The following is a 12,854-nucleotide window of genomic DNA, read 5'->3' as shown; positions in this document are numbered from 1 at the left end:
GTTTGCAGTGGCTAACAACTTTGCAGCTCTGTCTTCAGATGTCTTCCGCTTTCTACACTTTTTGCATTCTTGAGCTCTTGTTTTCAGTGAAGTGAAGCACGGAGAGGATGAAGAAAGATTTTTCCCGTCACTAAATGAACTAAAAGACACAGAATCTGCTCAAAATTAAGGTAAGAGCTCAACTTACATTTTAAAATAGGGTTTTATGTTTCAGAAGGATTTCTTATTTTTAACATACGACACAGAGAGAGGATGGAAATAGAGCGAGGGCTTGGTGGTTTCTCTGTAAAGTGTTCATGTGAAGAAGAATCTCTCTGTGGCTGTGTGTGAAATGAAAGTGTTCACGTTTAATTAGTTTTCTTGTTATGATGTCGTGTTAACAGTAATGTTCATTTGTGTTTTATTTTAAACCCTCAGGTCGACTTTCAGAATGAAGGTGATTGTGTTGTTTGTGTTTGGTGAGTGAATATACTTGTGAAGACAATATTGTGAATAATCCTTTAAAATACTGCACACACATGTTGTAGATGGTGTGTGACCTCATGTTTAATCTACTTGAAAAGTCATGTAGCAATATGGTTGTTGTGGTGTTTTACTGATCCCAGGTGGTTTAATGTCACTCTACAAGTTTACGACAAAATGAAGAAAATATGACTTTTTTGTCTCTATGTAGAGACGTTTCATATATCCTCCTTTAAATAAGCATTGTTAAAAGACAAGTATTTATTTACTGTGATCATCTTCTTTTCAGTGCTGGGTGCACTCTCTGCTGCAGGTGAAGATTTCATTGCAAAAGTCGGGGAGAAAGTCACATTGAAGTGTGGGGTCAGCAGCTACAGACGCTCTCTGCAGTGGCATCATGGAAATGACCTTCTTCATAGTGTTGATCAGAGAGGCTTCCCTCGCAAAGGTCTTTGATTATCTTGAAACTTAACAGTAAACATCAGTATATGATGATTACATTATATTAGAACATATTTTTATTTTCTGTGTTAGGCAGTGTTGAACTTGTGCAGAGGTCAGTCGTGAGACAGACGAATCTGGAAATCTCCAGTGTGAGAGAAACAGATGCTGGACGGTTCACATGTTCGGCAGATGGACACGTCATAACCATTCACTTTCTGTGTTCTCAGGTAAACAGCAGACCCTGAAAAATATACATTTACAAATAAATGTTCAAATATAACCGAACAGTGCAGCGTTTAACATATTAGGACAAATATGGTTTTGTTTTCATTGTCCCCTGCACATTACATTGATAATCAGATTAATAAAAACATCACTGCTGAAAAATGAGGGGAAATTATTTTATGTGGCTGATGGTTCTTTTACTATAACAGGTAAAGGATATGCAGCAAATATACAAAATGAATTTCTTGCACAGCATGTCTTGTATATGTTTTGAAATTTGGAGACTACATTTCCCAAAATCCAACTTAATCCCCTCCTAGTCAACCTGGTGGTGGGCAGGACCACCACAGTGTTAAGTGTGGCCACCCTGCCATTACTGGAGTCCATCAGGAGAAGGGGAAGCATCGGAGGGGCCACGAACATATGCTGGGCTCTAGAATTACATCCATAGCTATTAAATATTACATAAGACACAACTATTAATTAATAATTCTATTTTTTTATACTATTAACTATATAAACAGAATTTTCTTTAAAAAACTACTTTAGCTTTATTCCTTCGTTTTTTTATTTCTTTTTGTCAGATAATTGAATAAAAAGCTTACTTTGTGTTTCTATATGACAGTCATGCCGTGTAAGCAAATTATAACAGTGACCAAAAAAACCAAACCAAACCAAACAGTCCAGGACTGCTCGTTTCTCTCACCAGCTGGGTCACTACTTATTACCATCCCTCTACAGTTAAATGTTTATTTGTGTTTCATTTCACCAAAAATGTTCCATGTGTGAAAGAGTTACCACTTTTACTTTAATTCTTAGTGTAATATGCTCTCATTGTATTTCATCTCATGTTATAAAGCTTTGTCATGTGTGTAATGAGTTTGGATGAAGCACCTTATGGTCTCCTTTTCTCTTTGTGATTCTCACTGTATCTGTTGTTGTCTGTCTGTTCTCCTTCTCAGTTTCGGTCTCCTCAAACCCTCGATGTTCTCGAATAAACGATGAGGCAACGCTTCAGTGTGAGGTTATAGGTCAGCACCATGGTTGTGAAGTGAAGTGGAGAAGTCCAAATACATATTCACTCACAAATACATCAACAGTTCAACTCAAACCTGTAAAAACCTCACATAACGGGCCCTGGCTGTGTATCGTCACCTGTGGCAGCAATACATTTAGTGAGCGTCTGGCCATCACAGTACAAGGTAATACACAGTTACTAGGAATGAAGACCCATGTCCACATATGTAGTCAATAGAAACATAAAGATGTGTGTTTTTGTTCTTCAGAGCCTCCAACTACAACTCCACCATCCACCATGAAGAACGTCACATTGTTTGTAACGAGTGTTCAGGGTACAACATGTACAACATGTGCGTCCAGCTTTTGAAAATGTCTGCAAATTGGATCAAAGTGATCCTTTGTTGATTGTGTAACTCATTCTTGTCGTTCTCACTTTCTCCAATGATCTGTGTTGCATTCAGGTGTTGCCAACGATTGCCCACTGGGACTCTCCTGTTGGATGTGGTTTGCGATTGGGCTGTGCTGCCAGTTTGGGATGCTCCTCATAGTTTGTGTCATTGTCTTGTGTAAGTGTATGAGAAGAAGGATGGTATGTGAGGAAAGGCGTTCATCAAATATTTATGTGTAGAGTTGATAGCTTACGATAAAAGAAACCAAAAGAAAATGGGTTAAACGCCTCCTGCACCACTGTGTTTACAGATTATGGTGAACTTCTTCTTAAAGTTCTTCATTGATTGTGTAACTGATCAGAGTCCTGATTTCACTCCACCAAGTTCTTACAAAAGTTCTGGCACACTTCACAACTCGTAAAATTCTAAAAGAGTGTCTCAGATTGAGTATTACACTCTTCAGTAAATTGGCGCAGATGTACAGATGAGGTGTCGGTTTGTTTTCTGGGCCTTCCTGGGTGAAACTAAGAACCAACTAAGATCTCTCAGACATCCGTTTAATTACACTTTATTGCCAGAAGTATTCACTCGTCTACCTTGACACGCATATGAACTTGAGTGACATCCCATTTTTAATCCATAGGGATTAATATGATGTACGACCAACTGTGGCAGCTGAAACTCTTACAGGAAGGCTTTCCAAAGGTTTAGGAGTGCTTATAGGTGTTTTTGGTGCTTTGTACACCTGGACACCTGTCTAGAAGCACATTTGTGAGGTCAGACACTGATGTTGGACTAGAAGGCCTGGCTCACAGTCTCTGCTCTAATTCATCCCAAAGTTGTTCTGTCGGGTGGAGGTCGGGACTCGGTGCAGGCCAGTCATGTTGTTCCAACAGGAGGGAATGTCAATGGAAAATTGTATTTAGTAGTCAGTATAATCTTTTAGTGATATAAGTTTGCTTATGGTAGGATGCTGTTTGTAGTTATTTGGTAGTGACAGGATGTGTGATTTTTAGCAGGCTTGGTTCACCCCCACATCCTGGGAGCGTGGGAGAGGTCGTACCTTGTTTTATTGTTTTAACGTAGCTATGTCTGTTTTAGTCTAAGTGCTTTAACTGCTGGACTTCCTCACCGTGCCATCTAGGGTGGGGGAGACTACCCTCTTTATGACCAAGGATGTACCCTTTGTTCTTTCATGTATATGACCCTTTGATCAACACACACACACACCACACACACACACACCACACACACACACACATACGCTCAATGGAGTATAAATAAAGACCAGGGCAGTTCTCTCACTGGAGTCTCTTAGAGTGGAGGCTGCCCTTGCTAGCAAGAAGTTCTGTGTGTTTCTCTTCTCTGAGTCTTTACTGAAGAAGTGTTTTAGAACATTTTCCCTAACAGGCCATCCCCAAAGAAGAATGAAATTGTCCAAAATGTCTTGGTATGCTGAGCATTAAGACTTCATTTTACTGGAACTAACCAGCTGAGCCCAACTAATGGAAAACAATCCCTCACAATAATCCTCCTCCACCAAACTTTACACTTAGCACAACGCAATCAGACAAGAAGCGTTCCCCTGGCAACCGTCCATTGCATTGTCCAGATGGAGAATCTTGATTCGTCACTCCAGAGAACATGTCTCCACTGCTCTAGAGTCCAGTCGTCGTGTGCTTTATGCTGATCTGAAGATCACATGAAGGTTGGAGGTCTGTAGTGATTGACTCTGCTCTGTGATTTTATATGTCCTACATCTTCATGGGTGTGCTGCTGTTATACCACTTTGGTGTCATACCACTAAGAGCTGACCGTGGAATATTTAGCGAGGAAATTTCAGAAATGGAAGTGACCAGAACACCTGATTTACTGATTTGGATGCTTGAGTGAATATTGTTAGTATAATGCCAAGTCCCAAACATTAGAGCAACTTCCCCAAGTCTCTTCACTCTTTCTTAACCCTGACTGTTGATTTCCGCTGCCATCATTTATCACTACTTCCTCTTCTTTTATTGGACAATTACAGCTTGACATTGTGATAATTTGATGATTCTTGTTTTGTCTTGTTTTTTATTGCATAAAGAAAAGCTTTGTTACTTCTGCTGTGATAAATAAATGTTTTTCTGTCAAGTTATGTGCTTTTTAAATTTTTGTTTCTGATATTTTTTTTCTACTTCTTCTTCTACATGATGTCAAAGGACGTGGATAATGTTAATGTTGTTAATTTTTCAGGTATATAGCTTTAGCTTTGAGGACATAAGCCCCACCCTCCTGTCTTTCTTATCTTGTATTTGTGAGGGGCAACCAATCAGAAGGTTTTCTCACAGAGAGTAGGGCTGAATATTAGATGAAAATCAGATAAATAAGGCTCACCTGTCAATCGATATGACCAGCTGGTGCCTTTTGGGGAAGTTTTAATGGACTGTGTGACTAATATTCTCATAACTGATAACCAACCCAGAAGTCTGTGCTTCAGTTCAGGTGAGTGAAATTCGAGTGTTTTATTTGTTTATTACTTGGAACTCAGGATGTGTGGGACTAATCATCGTCATTGTCACTAGTCGTAAATGTGGGACTGTTAAAATTTAAAAATGATGCCCATTGCCAGTAACTTACTTTGTCCTAAATGTTGGCAACACTCTGCCACTAGATGGCGCATTGTTGAGAAATGCCAAAAATCTGTGAATCAAGCCCTGTGTTAACGACAGGAAATAAGCTTTCTCTGAAAGGTGGATGGGCTCTCCCTTGGCGATAGGATGAGGAGTTCAGTGATTATGGTTCAGATTAGAGCCGCTGCTCCTCCACATCGAAAGGAGACCGCTAAGCCTGTCGCCCCCTGGGTGTTCAGTGTTGTGCCAAAAAGTGATCCTCTGTCCAAAACTGATTTGTTTTCACGTGTTTCTTATGTGTAATGTCTTTACTTATATTGGTAAATACACTTTATAATAATAATGGATTGCATTTATATAGCGCTTTTCGAGACCCTCAAAGCGCTTTACAATTCCACTATTCATTCACTCTCACATTCACACACTGGTGGAGGCAGCTACAGTTGTAGCCACAGCTGTCCTGGGGCAGACTGACAGAAGCAAGGCAGCCATATCGCACCATCGGCCCCTCTGGCCATCACCAGTAGGCGGTAGATGAAGTGTCTTGCCCAAGGACACAACGACCAAGACAGACAGAGCTGGAGATCGAACGGGCAACCTTCTGGTTACAAGATGAGCTTCCCAACCCTCTGAACCACGATCGCCCCAAACGTTAGTGAACAGGATTTACAAACATTATACGTAAAATTGAATAATTACCTGTTTTTCAAGTATCTTTATGACTCCATGTTATTGTATCTATGTCCTTTTTGGCAACTTAAAATATGTTTACAGGACTATTGTTATATTTGTTGCAATTCCTGCTGTCCACTTGGCCAGATTACTTTTTTTAAAAAGACATTTTTAATGTCAACAAGATTTTTTACCTTATATATAAGCCACTGCAAAAACACTGATTGCAGCTTCTACCTTGTGATAGGAATGTCGTTTGTGGCTCAAGATGACTTGATATAATTAATCAGGGACACAGTTGACATATGTTTCACATATTATAGGCCAACAAGTTATTTAAAGCAGATATAATACAAACAATTACTTTTTGGCAAACAATCACTCAGGCCTACCGATAGAAGACCTGGCCCCTACTTGAAGGTAACAACTCTAACATTTAAATGTCTTAAACCATTTAAAGATGAAACTACATTTGTATTAAGACAGAATCTGAATTGATGCAGTAACAAATCAAGTTTACAATAGCAGCATTTAGTCAAAATCATAATTTTTTATTTCCTGGAGTCTAACGTAAAAAATGTATTCTGATGTGGAGACAAGTGTCATGCCAGCTTTAATAACTTGTACGATTGGATTATTTTAGGTGGCTCACTACTGCCCTCTATGTAACATTATATGTGAGTTCTTAAGTCCTTAAAACTCTGCAATGGAGCTAGTGACAGCAACAATTATCGCAAATATCAGACACAATGTCTGCTTTTATGGGAAACAGGCCACGTTTGAAAGTGCAGGATTTATATTTAAATCAGTTCTTACATAATGACAAAAATAACAAGCACCTGTTCCCTGGTCAAAAAGAGGAATGTGGAAACTGGGTGGAGCCATGTGATCAAATCTGTGCTCAAAGAAGTCAAAGGAGAGACCAAATCAGTATAGTGATTACAAAGGCATGAAGTCTTAAACATTTCTTCTGTTAAAAACCTCCTTGGAGGATGGAGATGATCTGCTGTAAAGACCCACCCAGATCTTTGTGGGTTTGCTACTCATGTCTGTAAGTCATAACAGGAAAAATAGAAAGAATGGTAAATGGTAAATGGACTGGTTCTTATATAGCGCTTTTCTACTCTGTCTGAGCACTCAAAGCGCTTTATACGACTAAGAACATAAGAGTTTGAAAAAAGACCAATATTTATTCATCACAGCAGAAGTAAAAAAGTAATAGTTTTCAATATAAAAGAAAATGAAGGTAAATGAGCTGATTTCAAGAGTTAAACTCAGTTTTATTCTTTTGTGTTGTGTTTGTGTTCAAATATTGTGTTCAGCATTTCGTCACTGATCTTCCCCTCTTGTCTTACCAGGTTTAGGAGAGTGGAGCGACTGTGAAATCAAGTGTTGCAGTTGTTTGTCTGTCACAGGAACACAAGCATGGAGCAGGACTCGGGAACCACGTTATTGAAACTGTTGCACATTGCTCACTAATTGCCACTATAAATAAACACACTGTCTTGGACTGGAAGGTCCTGCATTTGGGTCCCGTTCTTGCCATGCACCCTGACAAACTCAGTTACAGATGTCATAATAAAAGTTAAAGCGGGAATCATTAGTAGAGAAACTCATCAATTTTCTTATTCAAACATGAAACAAACCTTTTTCTTTCAGCTATGTTGGTGATAGACGGATATAAATCCTTCAAACTTTCACTTTTTTGACAGATTTACACATCAGCAGCTATGATATTGATCTCTGTTCAGAGCAGATGTGGAGTATGGTGCCCCCTGCTGAAGCACCTCAAAAGTTACCTCATTTTATTTTAATGCATTTATCATCTGTCCTACATTATAAGTAAAGGAAGGAGGAAGCATGTATAATAAACTTGTAGGTTTCTTATTAACTAATCTATTTTGTTTTATACCATGCATTAAATAAATATATTATGTAAAAGTTTTTGAGTAAAGACTACTACTGTAAACCTGATTTCACCTCAGCATCAATTAAGGTTATGTATTTCTAATTTAATCTTTCATAAAAACGTAAATGGTTTAGGGCCGTGCGATTTACTAGTAAAATTGCCTCGTATGCTGCATTTTGGTCCTCATCCCTCTCTTGCACTGCATTTCTCTTGGATGGATGTCGCCACGATGACTTAATGGTTGTGAAATCCATCTTCTGAAGCCTCATTAGCCTCCCCCAGGTGCTAACAAAGGCAAACATCATCATTTTTAGACCACATTCAGGGTGGTCAGTTGGTTCTCTGCTTACTTGGTTAAAAAGCTGCATCCAAAAAACTGTACAGTATGACGCACATAAGACACATACTTACTGATATGTGTTTGAGCTCTATATGCTCAAAGTAATAACTAATTACTTAATTAGTTATTAAAGAACTTACTTAAAGAAGTCCAGACGCTTTTCTTTGCAAGCTCCTTTGACAACTAATAAAACACTTGAATTTCACTCACCTGAACTGAAGCACGAACCTCTGGGATGGTTATTAGATATCAGAATATTAGTCACACAATCCATTAAAATGTCTCCAAAACGCACCAACTGACCACTTAGATTGACAGGTGAGCCTTATTTGTGTAATACTATCTAATATTTAGTTAATATTTATCTAATAGATAGCTTTACCCACCTTGAGAAAACTTTCTTCTGATTGGCTGCCCCTCACAAATACAAGATTAGAATGGCAGGAGAGTGGGGCTTATGTGCTCAACCCTAAAAGCTATTTAGCTGACCAATTAACATGAAGATTATCCACTGTTTTTGACAACATATAGAGCAAAAACTAGAAAAAAAATATCAGAAACAAAAATTGAAAGAGCACACAGCTTGACAGAAAGACATTTATTTATCACAACAGAAGTAACAAAGTTTTTTTTTTAAGTAAAATAAAACGAAACATGAATCATTGAAAAATCACGATCTCCAAACCAAAGGAAAACAAGTTGTTTTGGTGCTTTCTTTTCTTTCTGTAAAACACATTAGTTGTTATCTCCTCACTCTAACAGGTCGAGGAGGGGACTGAAGGTGACTACTGATGGCAGTGGAAACCAACAGTCAGAGCTAGCACAAAGAGTGAAGCGACAACAAAGTCGCTCTAATGTTTGGCTGCCATTAGAGCACTGACATCAGTAGAACAAGGTGTTCTAGTCACTTCTCTGGCCACAGGCGTATAAAATAAGCCACGTAGGCATTCAGACCTCTTCTACAAACTTTTGTTAAACAACGAGTCGCTTTCAGGAGCTCATTGAATTCCAGTGTGGTGCCATGATAGGATGCCATCTTGCAACAAATCCAGTTGTGAAATGTTGTTGTTACTAAATATTCCACAATCAGCTGTTAGTGGCATTATAACAAAGTGGAAGCGATCGGGAATGACAGCAATGCAGCTATAAAGTGATAGGTTGTGTAAAATCACAGGGTAGGGTCAGCGGATGCTGAGCTTCATAGTGTGCAGAGTCTCCAACTTTCTGCAGAGTCAATCGCAACAGACCTCCAAACTTCAGGTCTTACGATTAGCTCAAGAACAGTGCACAGGGAGCTTCATGGGATGGGTTTTACACAACCAAGCAGCTGCATCCAAGCCTCACATCGACAAAGACAATGCAAAACATCACATGCAGTGGTTTAAAGCATGCCACCGCTGGACTCTTGAGCAGTGGATACATGATTTGTGGAGTGACAAATCATACTTCGCCATCTGGCAATCCAGTGGATGAGTCTGGTTTAAAGGTTGCCAGGGGAACGGTACTTGTCTGACTGCATTGGACTTACTGTAAAGTTTGGTGTAGAGGGGATTATTGTGTGGGATTGTTGTTCTGGAGTAGAGCTTGGTCGCTCCAGTAAAAGCAATTGTTACTGCTTCAGCATACCAAGACATTTTGGAGAACTCCATGCTGCCAACTTTGTGTGAACAGTTTGAGGATGGCCTCTTCCTGTTCCTCTACAAGACAGCACAAAGCAAGGTCTATAAAGACATGGATGAGCGACTGTGGTAAGGAAGAACTTTTGAACAGAACATCTTTAGGATGAATTAGAGCAGAGACTGCAAACCAGGCCTTCTCATCTCAGTGTTTGATCTCACAACTGTGCTTCTGGAAGAACAGTCAAGAATTCCCGTAAACACACTCCAAAACTTTGTGGAAAGCCTTCCTAGAAGAATTATAGCTGTTATAACTGAAAAAGTTGGGCCTACATTATATTAAATCCTGTGGATTAAAAATGGGGTGTCACTCAAGTTCATGTGCGTTTGGAGGCAGACGAATAAATACTTTTGGCAATAAAGTGTAATTTGGGAGAAAAGCCTGAACAGATGTCTGAGAGATTTCAGGTGGTTCTCGGTTTTACTCAGCAAAGCCCAGGAAACAAAACAAATACTTCATCTGTACATCTACTGATTTACTGAAGAGTGTAATAGATAATCCGAGACACTCAGTTAGACTTTTGCCAGTTGTGAAATGTCCAGGACTTTGTAAGAGCTTGGTGTAGTGAAACTATGAATCTGATCAGTTACACATTCAGCGAAGAGGTTAGACCAACATAATCTGTAACCACAGCTATCAACACTATACATAAATACTTGATGAACGCCTTTCCTCACATACCATCCTTCCACTCATGCACTTACACAAGACTGTGACACAAACTATCAGGAACATCCCAAACTGGCAGCACACCCCCATTGCAATCCACATCCAACAGGAGAGTCCCAGTGGGCAATCGTCGGCAGTACCTGAATGCAACACAGAGAAAGAGAACGTGAGAATGACAAGAATGAGTTACACATTCAGCAAAGGATCAAAGGATCAAATCTGCAGACATTTTCAAAAGCTGGACGCACATGTTGTACATGTTGTACATGTTGTACATGTTGTCTTCTGAACACTCGTTACAAATAATGTGATGTTCTTTCGGGTGGATGGTGGAGTTGTTGAAGTTGGAGGCTCTGAAGAACAAAAACACAAATCTTTATGTTTCTTTTGACCACATATGTACACATGGGCCTTCATTCCATGCACCCGTGTATTAGCCTTTATGGTAATACTCTTACTCAGTTGTTTGTCATCACAGGTGATGATACACTCCCAGGTCCCATTATGTGAGCTTGTTACAGATTTGAGTTGAACTGTTGATGGCCATTCAGGTGAATCAGCATTTGGGCTCTTCCACTTCACTTCACAACCTTTTAGCAGATGTTTCACCTCACAGTGGAGCGTTGCCTCATCACACAGTTTGAGAACAGCAGAGGGAGTCACAGAGACGGAAACTGAGAAGGACGGAGGTGAGGATACAGTGAGAATCAGAAAGAGAAAGGGGAGTCATTAGACACATGGCACAGCTTTATAACATGAGAAAAAAAAATGTTTTTTCTCAACTCATGAGAAAGAGTTGAGAAAAAACAAAACGGCATATTACACTGCATGTTAATAGACAAATAACCATTTCACACACTTGTCAGAATGTTATGGATATAAAACCACCAAAAATTTAACAGTGGCAGGATCACAGGAAGTAGTTGGTGAAGATAGGATCAGGCTTGGACTATTCATTACATCAGAAACTGATTCTTATTTTTGCATTTCAAACAATTGAAGGCCAGACTGTAAAGTTTGTTGGTTATACAGACAAGACTGCCACATAGAAACACACCATAGGTTTTTCTCTAAGCAGCAGTTTACTGAAAACAAATACAACAGAAAATAAGGACACTTTTATGTTAAAGCTCATACATTATAGTTACAGAACCATTAGTCACATTGAAAAAATTCCCCTCATTTCACAGCAGTGATGTTTTTATTAAACCCATCACTGCTCCATTAAATGTGAACATTTATTTGTAAATGTATATTTTCCAGGGTCTGCTGTTTACCTGAGAACACAACAAGTGAATGGTATGAGGTGTCCAATCTGCCGAACATGTGAACCGTCCAGCATCTGTTTCATCTCACACTGGAGATTTCCAGATTCGTCTGTCTCAGAACTGACCTCTGTGCAAGTTCAGCAGTGCCTAACACAGAAAATAAAAATATGTTCTTATATAATGTAATCGTCATATACTGATGTTAACTATCAGTATTCAAGATAATCAAAGTACCTTTGCGAGGGAGCCTCTCTGATAACACTATGAAGAAAGGTATTTCCATGATGCCACTGCAGAGAGCTCTGTAGCTGTTGACCCCACACTTCAATGTGACTTTCCCCAACGATTTGCAAAGAAAACTTCCACCTGCAGCAGAGAGTGCACCCAGCACTGAGAAGAAGGCAAATAAATAATAAATACTCATCTTGATTAATGAGTATTTAAAGGAGGATATAAAATCGTCTTTACATGGAGACAAAACCAGTAATATTCTCTGTGTGTCGTCATAAACTTGTAGTGACATTAAAGAACCTGAGATCAGATTATAAATTATTTTTTAATTAGATTAAACATGAGGTCACACACCATCTACAACATGTGTGTGCAGTATTTTAAAGGATTATTCACAATATTGTCTTCACAAGTATATTCACTCACCAAACACAAACAACACAATCACCTTCATTCTGAAAGTCGACCTGAGGGTTTAAAATAAAACACAAATGAACATTACTGTTAACACGACATCATAACAAGAAAACTAATTAAACGTGAACACTTTCATTTCACACACAGCCACAGAGAGATTCTTCTTCACATGAACACTTTACAGAGAAACCACCAAGCCCTCGCTCTGTTTCCGTCCTCTCTCTGTGTCGTATGTTAAAAAATAAAACTCAGTGTTGGACTTAAAAAGTGAAAAAGAGTGTCACTGAGAAAGTCAAACATTTCTTGTGGCTCTTTAATTTAATCTCACCAACAGCTCATGTGAAGGTGTTTCCTGTAAATCTGCTGTAACTTTACCTGACTGCTCATCAGAAATGAGAAGTCTTTAAGAAGAAAAATAGAAATTTATTTCCTCTGGACCGACTTAAATAAATTCTCCTAAAAAAACAGCTCAACTGAGATCATTATACGTCCAATTAAATAGCGTCAAAATGAATATAA

At 39.0% G+C, this 12,854-nt stretch overlaps 2 long non-coding RNA genes across 2 annotated transcripts; both read left to right on the top strand.

Annotated features, from left to right (window-relative positions):
• Positions 1 to 6: 6 nt before the first annotated feature.
• Positions 7 to 2,080, top strand: LOC121814753. Its single transcript, XR_006054545.1, has 4 exons — positions 7 to 170; positions 418 to 458; positions 752 to 910; positions 997 to 2,080. It is a non-coding gene; the product is annotated as an uncharacterized LOC121814753 (long non-coding RNA).
• Positions 2,081 to 2,086: 6 nt separating this feature from the next.
• On the top strand, positions 2,087 to 3,785 carry LOC106633244. The gene is made up of 3 exons (XR_006054546.1): positions 2,087 to 2,333; positions 2,418 to 2,501; positions 2,613 to 3,785. It is a non-coding gene; the product is annotated as an uncharacterized LOC106633244 (long non-coding RNA).
• The last annotated feature ends 9,069 nt before the right edge of the window (positions 3,786 to 12,854 follow it).

Source organism: Haplochromis burtoni, unplaced genomic scaffold, assembly GCF_018398535.1.
Source record: "Haplochromis burtoni strain Fernald_Lab_line unplaced genomic scaffold, NCSU_Asbu1 Contig_80, whole genome shotgun sequence".
In the NCBI taxonomy this organism is placed as follows: Eukaryota; Metazoa; Chordata; class Actinopteri; order Cichliformes; family Cichlidae; genus Haplochromis; species Haplochromis burtoni.
This window is presented reverse-complemented; position numbering and strand designations above follow the sequence as displayed.